This window comes from Anastrepha obliqua, chromosome 1, assembly GCF_027943255.1.
Source record: "Anastrepha obliqua isolate idAnaObli1 chromosome 1, idAnaObli1_1.0, whole genome shotgun sequence".
In the NCBI taxonomy this organism is placed as follows: domain Eukaryota; kingdom Metazoa; phylum Arthropoda; class Insecta; order Diptera; family Tephritidae; genus Anastrepha; species Anastrepha obliqua.
The window spans coordinates 121,740,445-121,752,736 of NC_072892.1; the positions used below are offsets into that span (position 1 = coordinate 121,740,445).

The following is a 12,292-nucleotide window of genomic DNA, read 5'->3' on the forward strand; positions in this document are numbered from 1 at the left end:
ATGTATGTATCTATGTATGTATGCACGTAAAAACAAATTTGTGTTCAGCACTTCTACCACAAACTAGTTCGATTTAGTACAAATGAATTTACATATGTAGGCTTGTTAGTATGCGTGCTGTCAGCAAAATAACAATAGGTGTTTGTATTAGCATGCAAGTGGCCATAGAAAAGCACTTATACAGGCACAGCATTCGTCTTTGGACCACACGGCGGATACGCGATTGACGGTTAAAGCTCGATAAAGCTGGCTGCCGCAGATAAATGCAAATAATTTTCAAGTCTAACACTCGCACAGATACACATGCAAGATAGCGTAAAAACACAGTCGACTTCGCGCAACGATTAATAATGCGAATATGAACGCTGAGTACTAAAGTTTGATCGTATAAGCATTTTGGTGGTCCAACTTGAGAAATAGTCACACACACTTGGACACATTTGTCTGCATGAGACTGGATCCCGAAGCTGAGGTCGCTCAAAGCAAATCACTAACACAACAAACGTGTGAATTAATAGCAAGTGCGCCGACGCCAACGGTGCGCACAGGTGACAAGATCGAAGCGAATCGAATAGAAGACACTAGGCGGCGATCGCACGGCAGTTAGTCTGTGGAAGTTATTCGAACCGTTAAGTGCTAACCCGACAAAAGCCCGTAGCGAGCAGGCGAGGAAGGCAAATTCATGTGTGTAAAAAGTGCTGAGTAGTGTTGTGAATGAGATTTATGAATTTTTTATTACGGTAATTGACAGGCGCAAACGAAAATCTTATTATTAAACTTACGAAATAGTGGAACAAAACGGTTTAGCGGTTAATGTAGTGTTGTGCCTGTGTGTGCGAATTGGGGAATAAAAGCGAAAATTCAATGTGAAAAGGTACTGGAATGAATTAAAAAGTGAAGCTGCGAGTAATTTAAAACCAAAACAAACAAAAAAATTATAATAATAATAAAAAATAAAACGAACAGAAAAATTTATAAAAGTCTGCATTTTTCGGTTTAAAATCACATAAGAAATTTTTAAGTTAATTTCTGTACTGCAGTTCGGTTATTGTGCAAAGACAATATCAATTTTACAGCAAACCTAAAGGAAGGCAAGTAAATATATTTTAAATAATAAATCTCCTAAAAAGAAAATTAAAAGCGAAAAAGAAATAGGGGCATTTAATGCACGCAACTTTTGTGAAATGCCCGATAACAAAAATTTCCATATTTTTGTTGGTTGCAACTAAATAATTGAGCGCCATATTAAAATTCAAAAACAAAAAAATCTGCAAAAAGAAAATTCAGAAGCTTGCAAATATGAAGCGATGTATTGTAAGGAAACTTAAAAGTTTCACAGTTACAACCGCATTTCTAAACAAAATTAAGATAAATAAATACTTGGCATTTAATGCGTTTAACTTTTGTGCCATAATACGACACACATAGCTCAGAAAAATATCCCAAAAAGTTTTTTGTTTTATATTTTACAAAATTACAAATTATTTATTTAAAAAGAAAATTGTGAAGCTAATAAAAATGAATACTTAAAAGTATTATAAATACTTAAAAGTTTCACAGAGACTCCATTTCTTAAATTAAATGAAAAGAATAAAAAATACTTGGCCTTTAATGCATTCCAGGCCATCATACGATATACATAGCTCACAAAAATATCCCCAAATATTATATATTTTTTGCGTCATATTTTTTTGAAACAATGAATTATGATTTATTTTTAGAGCCAAATCATTAATATTTGTGACATAAAAAGTGCGCTTAATGAATATAAAGGGTATTTCAAAAGCGACGTCTAAAAGTCAGTAGTGAATACTTCCTAGACGGTATCTTTTTTATGCCATCATTTATCAAGTAAATAGAACAACGCGTTAAAATTACTGAGATTCATTATGAAAATAAGTTTCAGAAAAAGTTCGAAATTAAAATTTCGTTAAAATTATTGAAATTTATTCTGAAGCTCGAAAAAAAAGAAAATTAATATGAAAAAATTTTCAGAAAAAATAAGAAATGAGAAAATGAAAAAATTCGTGATCTTTTTGGTCGAAATAATCGTTGAAATGAGTCGACAATTCAAAGGTTGGTGGAGAAATTTCAAGAAACTGGTCCTGTCGAAGATAGAAAAAGGACTGGCAGATCAATTGGTCGTTCTGTCGAGACTATTGTTGCAAAGTGTCTGGTGGTTCTGTCGAGAATATTGTTGCAAAGTGTTGCTGAACAACCTTCACCGTCGATATCTCGACGTTCTCAATACTTAGGCATTCACGAACCGATTTTTCACATATAATTATTAAAAGCCGTATTTTTGAATACAAATATTGAAACCTGAAACACGTGTATTGAAAAAAAAACACATAAGGGTCTCCAACATTTCAAATTTACATATATGCGGCCAGAGGATATCACTTCAACAGCCAACTCAATAATAAAAGCGAGCACTCTAGCTGACTTACTGTCTGTGTCAGAAAAAGGGAACCGCGATTACTCATGAAGTATAAAGGATATATATTTAAAATTTTTTTTTACATAAAAGTATGTACAACACTACGAGTCGCAATTACTCAATAAGCCGTGTAGTCTCCATCGTTGTCAAGTATAACCTGACATCTTCTCGGCATGCTTCGAACCAGCTTTTCTGCGTAGCTCGTCGACAAAGACAACCAGCTATTGCGAACTTGACGCACGAGTTGCTTTAAATCATGGACTGGCTTTCCATAATTCCATTTTCATAATTCCCCACATATTTTCAATGGGCTTCGCGTTTGTGGATTGGGAAGGCCAGTCCAATACTGTGACACCATTTTCTTGTTTTGTTGTTTCTCAATGTGTTTATCTGAGAGCAGTGGTTTTGGTGATGTGGGACGGTAGGAGATGTTCGTCTCCTTCAGTCGACGTTCGATGGTGTTGATACTCACATCTATTCCTTTTTAGAAAGATATGTGGGGGATGTGGCAAAGAAGATTTCCGCTTAAAAAGTTGAACGAACATTTTATCCTACTTTTTTGTCGTCACTCGCATCAAACCGCGCTCGGAAAAGTCACCAAAATTTTTGTACACTTTATACCGCTGATTTCACATCACAACAAACCTTTTTGATTTTTCAATTACTTTTGCAGCCGCGGCGTAAGATAATTTCGGCCCTTTCGAATGCGTGCATAAAAATATAGCCTCAAAACGCTTCGCGTACTCCTCACTCATTTTTGTTTGGTTGCGTTTACGGGAAAGTTTCGAACGACTCTAACCTGAGTTAGCACTGGCGTCGAAGCCTTTGTGTGGGACTATTACGCAGCAAAAAGCAGAACGAAATACATCTTGAAGTTACAAGAAAAAAACCGGTTCTTTTCTTCTGACACAGTCTGTACAAAGTGTTTAAATTTTCTGCAGTATTTCATTAGGGCCAAATAATTTAAGAGCCTCCATCGCCACTGCTACGAGTCGCAATATATTTGTAGAATATTTATTTATTACACAAATAAAGTAGAAAATGATAAAATCAGAAATAAATAAATGAAAAAAAACCCCAAAGTGAAAAATACTACCCCATAATCTTGAAGATTATTTCACACTGCCGTGGCGTGTGGGGTTTCCTCACTGTTAACATTTATGTAATGAATCGTCTCTCAACTCTCACAGCTTCGATGTGCTGTACAATTCATATACGACTACATATGTTTTTACTGATTTGGTATGGCAAATGATTATGCATCGGCTTTAAATTTAAATTCAGAGCTCGGTAAGATAAAAATCTAGTTATTGAAATAACTGCCGCGGATAAAAACTATTTTATAATAACTTTGTTTGTTTTTGTTACTGATTTTTTAATAATATGTATGTAGCTTTCGTTAAGTTTAAGAAAATTTTCTGCATTTTTATTTCTGCTTCTTAGGGACCCTGCCGCACACTTCTCTGGAATAAATACTTTCCAAATTATAAACACACCACTAATTTTTTCGTAAAAATACAGTAGGTGGTCCAAAATTAATCATCCCATTGGAAGATTTGTAAATTTTATAATTGTCGTCGTACGTCAGTTTTATTTGGCACTTGTGAAATAGACAGCTCCAGTATACAGACAGGCAAGCAATATAGCGCGCAAAGGTACAAAAAGATGTCCATCACTCAAAATCATTTTTTTTATTTAGTAAAAAATTTGATGATTAACTTTGCGCCACTTTTTACAATAAAACCCATATAAAGCAAAGTTTCAAACTTTGTAAAAAATTTTCAAAATTTCATCATGGGCCTATTGATTTTTAGTATGAGAGAGTGCAAATTTCAAGTAACTGTTTTTTTCCTTATAAAGAGCATTCTCGAACTCTTTCTATGGAAGAAAAAGGTTATCACCGTCAATATTAAAATTCAATCAGCTATAAAACTACATACCTAATAAAATTCTAAAAATTTTGGTTAAAAAATTGAAAGTTGTGTTGATATTTAAAAAAAACTTTAAAAAATGTACAAAGTTTAAAACTTTGCGTTATATTGTTTTTGTTGTAGTATGAACTCTATTATACTTGATTTTTTTATAAAAAAATTGTGGTGTGTTTATAATTTTGACCCGGGCCTAACCAAGAAAACATATTTTTTTCGTTCAAAATTAGGTTAATTCATCAAAGTAATTGCCTGGCGGCCGCCGTAGCCGAATGGGTTGGTGCGTGACTACCATTCGGAAATCACAGCGAGAACGTTGGTTCGAATCTCGGTGAGACACCAAAATTAAGAAAAATATTTTTCTAATAGCGGTCGCCCTTCGGCAGGCAATTGGAAACCTCCGAGTGTATTTCTGCCATGAAAATGCTCCTCATAAACATATCTGCCGTTCGGAGTGGGCTTGCAACTGTAGGTCCCTCCATTTGTGGAACAACATCAAGACGCACACCACAAATAGGAGGAGGAGCTCGGCCAAACACCCAAAAAGGGTGTACGCGCCAATTATAAAAATAAAAATTGCCATCAAGAACAAAATCAATCATTCCAATGCCGCCCTAACATTTCAATACCACTTTTGTAGAAATACTTATCTTTTGCCTCAATTTCAGCGATAACCTCTTCATTCGAGTGAAATTTCTTACCGGCAAGCATTTTTGAAGGTCTGCGAACAGCCAGTAGTCGCTGGGAGCAAAGTCTGGCGAGGTTCAATTCATGTACTTATGGTTTTGCCATTGTTCAGAATCATCAACACGTTTTTGTTTTTGGTCAATAGTCAGCAAAACGCGGCAACCACTTTGAACCGAGCTTTTTCAATGTCAAAGCCAATACCGTTCTTTTGATATCTTTACAATGTCAGCTACCTCACGCAACTTCACTTTTTGATTGTTCAAAACTATTTTGTGAATTTTTTTGATGTTTTCTGGTGTTTCGTTGCGCATCATCGGTGTCTTTACGACCACGTTTGGAGTCATCAAACCATCGTTTTATTATTGCTTGTGATGAAAGAAACAAAGCATTTTTCAAGCCTTTGCTTCACTTGAACTTTGAAGTTCCCGAGCTCTTAAAAAACACCCCATAGAAGAAACGTTTTCCTATAATTTTAAGTTTCATCTCGCAGTAGCTTGTTAATGGTTTTAAGCATTCGTTTATTGACTAATTACCATTATTTTTACTTTATCATACCCAATAATCGCTCTGTAATTAGATGTAATCAAAAAATGATCGTGATTATTTACCATTAAAGGGGAAAATTTTGAATTAATCTGAAAGAGTAAAGAAAAAGAATGTGATTATTTAATTATTTTTAATTTATCTTTTAACAAAATATATGTATGCCTCAACATAGCAGCATGTTTTGTCGACAGTAGCTGCAACAGCGTATAGTATTTCGGTCTACTGAATTGGTCAATATGAATTAATTTCTAAAATAAACCAGGAGTGTTTTTTGTTTAATTTTAATTGGAAAAATAACTAATTGTGATCAAAAACAATCAGTAAAAATAAAAAAAAATTGAAAAATTATTAAATTATTGGTTTGACTAATCTATACTATAAAGGTGAATATCTGTACGTTGTCCGCGTATCACTACGAAACGACAACACCAAATGTCGTAAAAATTTTTATACGTTCATATTTTCACCCAATGAAGGTTAGAGGCATGTTTTTGTGATAGAACTCCCTTCCCACAGCCCCCAGGCGGCGCCACCACTCTCATTCGCCACTAATAATCGAATATTTTCTTAAATTTAATCTAAAAAATCTTGGTTTTTCCTATTTCCCACTATGTATAGCGCACTCTAGACTTCATAATCCGCATAAGCTGTCCAACTATGACCCAAATGCAAAGTTCAAAAACGGTTTGAGATAGAAAATTAATAAAAATAATTTTGCTTGATATTTTTCTGATTGGTTGCTTTGATTTTATTCAACGCGAGCGGGGCCGCGGGTTAAAGCTAGTTTTGAATATTTTTAAATTAAAAATAGTCATGATTATTCCTTATTATCATCGATTATTAAAAAAAATAGTAATTAAGGCTAATAAAAGCATCTATTGGTGCTTATACCATTTTTAGCTGTTTGGCCGAGCTCCTTCTCCTATTTGTGGCGTGCGTTTTGATGTTGCTCTACAAGTCGAGGGACCTACAGTTTGAATTCAACTTCGAACGGAACACATTTTTTTATGAGGAGCGTTTTCATGGCATAAATACGCCCGGAAGTTTGCAATTGCCTGTCGAGGGTCGACCGCTACTAGAAAAAAAATTCTATCATTTTGGTGTTTCATGCACGGAGATTTTAAACTACGCACTTCAGAAATGGTAGTCATAGTCCAACCAATTCGGCTATGGCGGCTGCCACAGTCAATAATTACCTCTTGATAATTGCCTCTGAATTATTCTTATTAAATAATTGATTTATAATCGTTTGCCTACACTCTCTGACTCTTTAATATTAACATTATATTTTTTGGTAATAAATTTGTACCCGTCTGTAAGAAATTCATTTTTGTTGACTAGTTTTTCCTAATAAATAAATAAATAAATAAATGCATAAATAAATAAGAATACAAACATTTCTTACTAATTTTCTGCCCCACAAATTTGCTTTTTCTTGTTCACTAGAAAGAAAGGACATCTTTCAAGCAACTCTCTGTGAGCGCAGCCAGAGCTCGTGCAAGTCAACAGACTTTTTGTTCGTACTTTGGCAAGTGACCTATATTGTAGGCAAAGACCTATATTGTAGAAAAGCCAAAGCGGCGCTAAGATTGAGAGAATCATCAAGGTTCAAGACAAACAATCGGGAGCACTCGCGCATACTTGGGATGTTTCCTCGTATTCGTAATACCACCGACTTTTGTGACTCGGTGAATATATACCTAAAGAGGCTTTATACAATCTATTTTCCATCCAGAGAGGACTGGGAAAATGGTGTAATAAACAATGAAAATGGGTCAGTAGTTATACTGAGGGCTCAAAACTCAATGATCAAGTGGAGGTGGTGTATATTCGGAAGCTACAAAAACCTATATATCCATTCTGCCTGCCTGATCATTGCAGCTTTTATCAAGCCGAATTTTTGGTAATCTCAGAGAGCCTTTAAGTGCTAAGTATTGGGTTGGGGAATAAGTTCGTAGCGTTTTTACCGAAAACTTTTATTTAAACAAAAACAATAATTACGATATACCCATAAGTTAATCAATTATATAGTATATTCGCCGTTGCTGTTTAGAATCTCTTCCCACATCCCGACAAATTTGTTGATGCCGTTCCGCCAAAAATCGCCTGGTCTGGTGTCAAAGAAGTTTTTGAGCCAGTTTTTATGGACCTCTTTGCTATCGCAGGTAACGCCTTTCATATGGTTTGACAGGGAGGGGAGGTGCAAGGTCCAGAGAATACGGCGGATGCTAAAGGACCTCCCATTAGAGCTCTTGGAGTGCGACTTTGACGACTTGTACAATATGGGACCTTGTGTTGTCGTGAAGAAGTATGGTTGGACCATGTCGATCAGGTCTTTTTCAATTGAATAGCTTCATTCACGCGGTGTAGCTGTGCAATATAGAGCTCTATGTCGACCGTGGCATTTTTTTCGAACATTTCCCAGTGCACCATGCCCTCCCAGTCCCACCAAACATATATCATGATGCTCTTTGGATGAAGATCCGGCTTGACTCTCGGCTTTGGCGTATCTCTTGGAGCCACTTACTCCTTTCTTTACTTCGTAGTGATGTATAGGCACCATTTCTCAACTGTCGTGACGATTTGGTTCAAAAAGCGCTGTTGCTCGATGGCAAACGAGATGCTGAGAATAAATTTGAAAGCGACTTTCTTTGTTTTTTTTTTTCGTTGAGCTCGTGAGTCACCCAGGCTCAATAAAGGTTAAAGGCCACACAATGGTTTAGTGGGGATTAAGTAGAGTTAGGGTAGGATAGATCCGGTGGTATCACAAGGGATCTCCAACTGACCTAAGTGCGTCGAAGAATAGCCACTTTACCTAAACGATGTGCATACAATTAGAGAAATGTTTAAAACACTTCGATTATAACTGCAATATTGCATTTTTCCTTAAATATCTGCGTGTACACCAAATCGTTTACAGGTTTACGCACATATTCGGGCATGCTTCCAAATCTTCATCAAAAAGAAAACAAGAAAAAAAACAACACTTGCAAAACATACAAAAACCCACACACATACACCAAATTGGACAAACCAGCTGACTAACCTGCTCCAAAATCCATACCAATGTTCACATCTCCATAGCCGTCAACATCTTTATTGTTAGTAATTGCGAATCATGAACGCTTCCCTTAAGGCGTGGGCCGGCAACCAAGCAGTAACTGTAGTCAGCAAAAAAAAAAAATTTGCATATAACGTACGTATGTATGTATATTTGCACATATTTCATTCATAACTCGTCAACAAAAAATTGAAGTAAACGAGAAGATGTAAAGAAACAACAAAACCCTACCGAAAAGAGAGATCACAGTGCAGAAAGTGAAAAAGTGGATCAGCTTACACCAATACCTGTGACCAACAGTAACGGCTACATATACATACATACGTACATACATCCATATGCAAGAGCAAGACTCTCTACATGGAGTTCCCGATCCGCAAGGTTTAACCACTTTTTAAAGCAGCAAAGCTTCATATGCATATATGTATGTCTGTACGTATGTCTGTATGCAAATGTAAGTCACTTCTATGTTTATGTGAGCACAGAAAGCATCGGCAATATCTCGCCTCACATACGCTGAATTATAAAGTAAGAGCACAATTGAAAATATTTGGGAAGGTATGAGTTTACACAGAAAAAAACACATAAATTAATGCTGTACGCCGCTCTGTCACTACTTAGGAAGCGGTGGTAGAGGACAAAGGAAAGCACACTGGCACTAAAAGGTTCAGAGCAGCAGCCGAGCCCTGAGGTGCTCACTAATCACCTACGTACATTTGTGCACATACTTTGCTCAGTGTGGCTCAGGTATTTGTGTGTTTAACTTTTTTCATTCAAATAATTTTTTACGTGAATTATTTGAACGGCAGATGAAAGTGAAAACGAAACTGGTGACCGAAAGTGTAATGAAAAAATTATCACAACACGATCGCAAACTCAGTACGATATGACACACTTTGGGTTAAGTCTTAAATACGCATACTTACCTCACCTCATCCTCGTACCAAGGGGCAGACAAAAACGTGATAACTATTAAATACACAAGCAAACAATAACAAGAGCAACTATGCACGCACCCATAGTGATGTGTTGCTGTTTGTTTGCGGTTTTTCATTCAACGTCAACGACTAACGCGCCGGCCGGATTGCCCTTCACTGGCGATGACTTCGCAACTCTGCCCTGCTCAAACCCACTTGCTCTACGCAGACATTGGTATTTGTTTACAATTGAGTTTTTACGATCCGTTCCATCATTTACTTGGGTAATGAAGGCAGTAATATAATATTATTAGCGATAGACTAATTTATTTATTTTAGAAAAAAAAATTATTTGTTCAGTGCAAACGTATGGAACGCAGCGAAATATCAGCAGAATTTAAAGTACTTAGGTATTTTCAGAAGTAAGAAGAATATAACAAATTTTTTATAGACAAGATCGCTTGGTTCTGCAAAAGTGGAAACGTAAAAATATTAATTCAACAAAAAATAAAACTTGAGACCAGAGTAGAGGTCTACAGTGAATTTATGGGAAACTCTACTTAAAAAGAAGTAGCAATTACAGTGGTTCCAGTATCGAAAATATCGCAGCTGTAATTGCTTCAATCAGTCGATTCCACGCTGGTTACAGGAATTGAGGAAATCCACATTGTGCCGAGTTTTATGTGAAGTTCATAGCTCATAGATCAGATTAACTCAAGAATTAAAGTCTTTTGAAGCAACGAAACTTCTCCGGATGCGCTCCATGGAAGTGATGTTATGTCCCTGTTGCTGTAATTGTTGTTGTTATTGTAGCTGCATGGGGAGTGCTGCAGGAGTGACAGTTATTGACTGCATAAAAATTCAAGTCATTCCGGAGAGGTAATTCGCTCTTTTTTCATCATTTAAACTCTAAAAAGTTAAAGTAAAATAAAGTAAAAAAAAAGAGATTTATTTCAGATAAAATTGCTTTAACGCTTTTTCTGGAAATGCCAATGTAACGATTTTGTAACACCATTAGATTAGGACCCTCTAATTTAGGTTTACTAATTCAAGGTAGTAAACTACCTCGTCTTTCTAATAAACGAGAGAATGCTTTGTATGGCTGCGGATTCTAAGTCTGCCAGACATCCAAAGAAGTAAGAGTTCAGAGAGCGATATCGGGTTGTGGTAACAGCGGGACAGTTATAGAGGAAGTGTTCAATGCTCTCCAGATGACACTCGTTCCTGCAGCTGCCACAGAAGTCAATAGAAGAGAACTACGTACGCTTCCCAAATGTATCCATTGGACAGTGCCCGGTGGTGATATCAATTACTGTACTAATTAAAGGCCAGACCTTTAGTTACCTCACAAGTGGACTCCGTGGTTCATCTACTGTTGGCTTGTGCGATGCAGATTATAGTGATCTTGAGCTTGCTTGAGAATATAGGAACTCCCACATACTGGACATAATTGACTGATTTAAGATCAGTTTCTTGCTTAGACAGCTCATTCGCGATGCCATTTCCGGTAATATCTCTGTGTCTACGGACCTAGACAAAGTTCGTAGTGCAGCGTTTACCCAGCTTATTTGGAATACCTCTACACTCGATTGCCACTTTGAATGAAGTACACTGGCACTATGGATATTTAATGGCAGCTTGACTGTCAGAGTAAATAGTTATCGGTTGAGTTGCGACAAACCAGTTCCTGAGCCTCAAGGTAGCCTTGTTTATAGCTGTTAACTCAGCTTGAATGACGCTGCGGTAGATTTGGGTTCACCGCTCAAAAGTTCAGTGTTATGTGGTCATGGAAATTTTCAGCCATCCAATCTTGTGTTGCCATCGCTTTGAGAGAAAGAGCAGAGCCTTGCTGAAAGATGTCTGGACTGTCATCGGGTACACTAGGTATTAATCCAGAGTTTCACTACTGTCTCTCGAATCGCGATGTATGTAACAGAATTCAATCGAAATCCTTGAGTAAATAAGTGTGGTGGTAAGACATGTCTTTTGTTGCTCACATAAAACCATAACAGTGGCTGGAAACTTCATCTGCATGACAACAGGAACCTTTGTACGAAAGGAACATGGCCATCTGTTATTTCTGCGGTTGACCTTTTGGTCTTGGTGAATTTTTTTTTTCGTCAGAAAAAGAAGCCATGTTTTATTTCGTTTATAAGGCATTTTGTAATGAATAACTCACTGCTTCGACATAAATTTTCCACTGCGCGTAACATAGGATTTATACTGGAGATTTTCATGGGTAACTGGACGCAGAAACATTAAGCAAACAAGGGCCCTCATTGATTTTGAAGGGTCCTCGTCAATGAACGCTTCCGCTTGTTGAATAAATTCTGCAGGTCGGATAAAATCAGTTTCTCGATCCTCGGGGTTTTTGCGTTTTGCAACAGATTCTGCGTCGCCGCCTGTTGTTTCCAGTTCACGGCGAACCTCATGAAAAAAATTAGAAGTTGTAGTCCTTCTTTTGAATGAAAAAAGTTATCTGAAAAAGGGCAAAAAGAAAAATATTGGTTGGGAAGTTATAGCCCCGACTTCAAATACCGTTTGTACCCTGTATTATACTAAAAAACTGTGTATTCGAATCTTCTTTTAAAGTGTGATTACAACTTTTGCAATTTTGATGCAAATTTTCTAAACTTTTTTTAATTTTTTAAAAAAGTTTGAAGCTTGGGTTATTATGATTTTCCTTATAGAATGAAATATATTTTTATAAAAA

The 12,292-nt window shown here is 36.5% G+C and overlaps 1 protein-coding gene across 1 annotated transcript in view; it reads left to right on the forward strand.

The window, feature by feature from the left end:
* Positions 1–431: 431 nt before the first annotated feature.
* Positions 432–12,292, forward strand: part of LOC129235924 (elongation of very long chain fatty acids protein AAEL008004) — a 69,888-nt gene continuing 58,027 nt past the window's right edge. The window contains exon 1 of the mRNA XM_054870006.1: positions 432–1,091. The gene's annotated coding sequence lies outside the window, so the exon portion shown is untranslated. The remainder of the gene's footprint in view (positions 1,092–12,292) is intronic.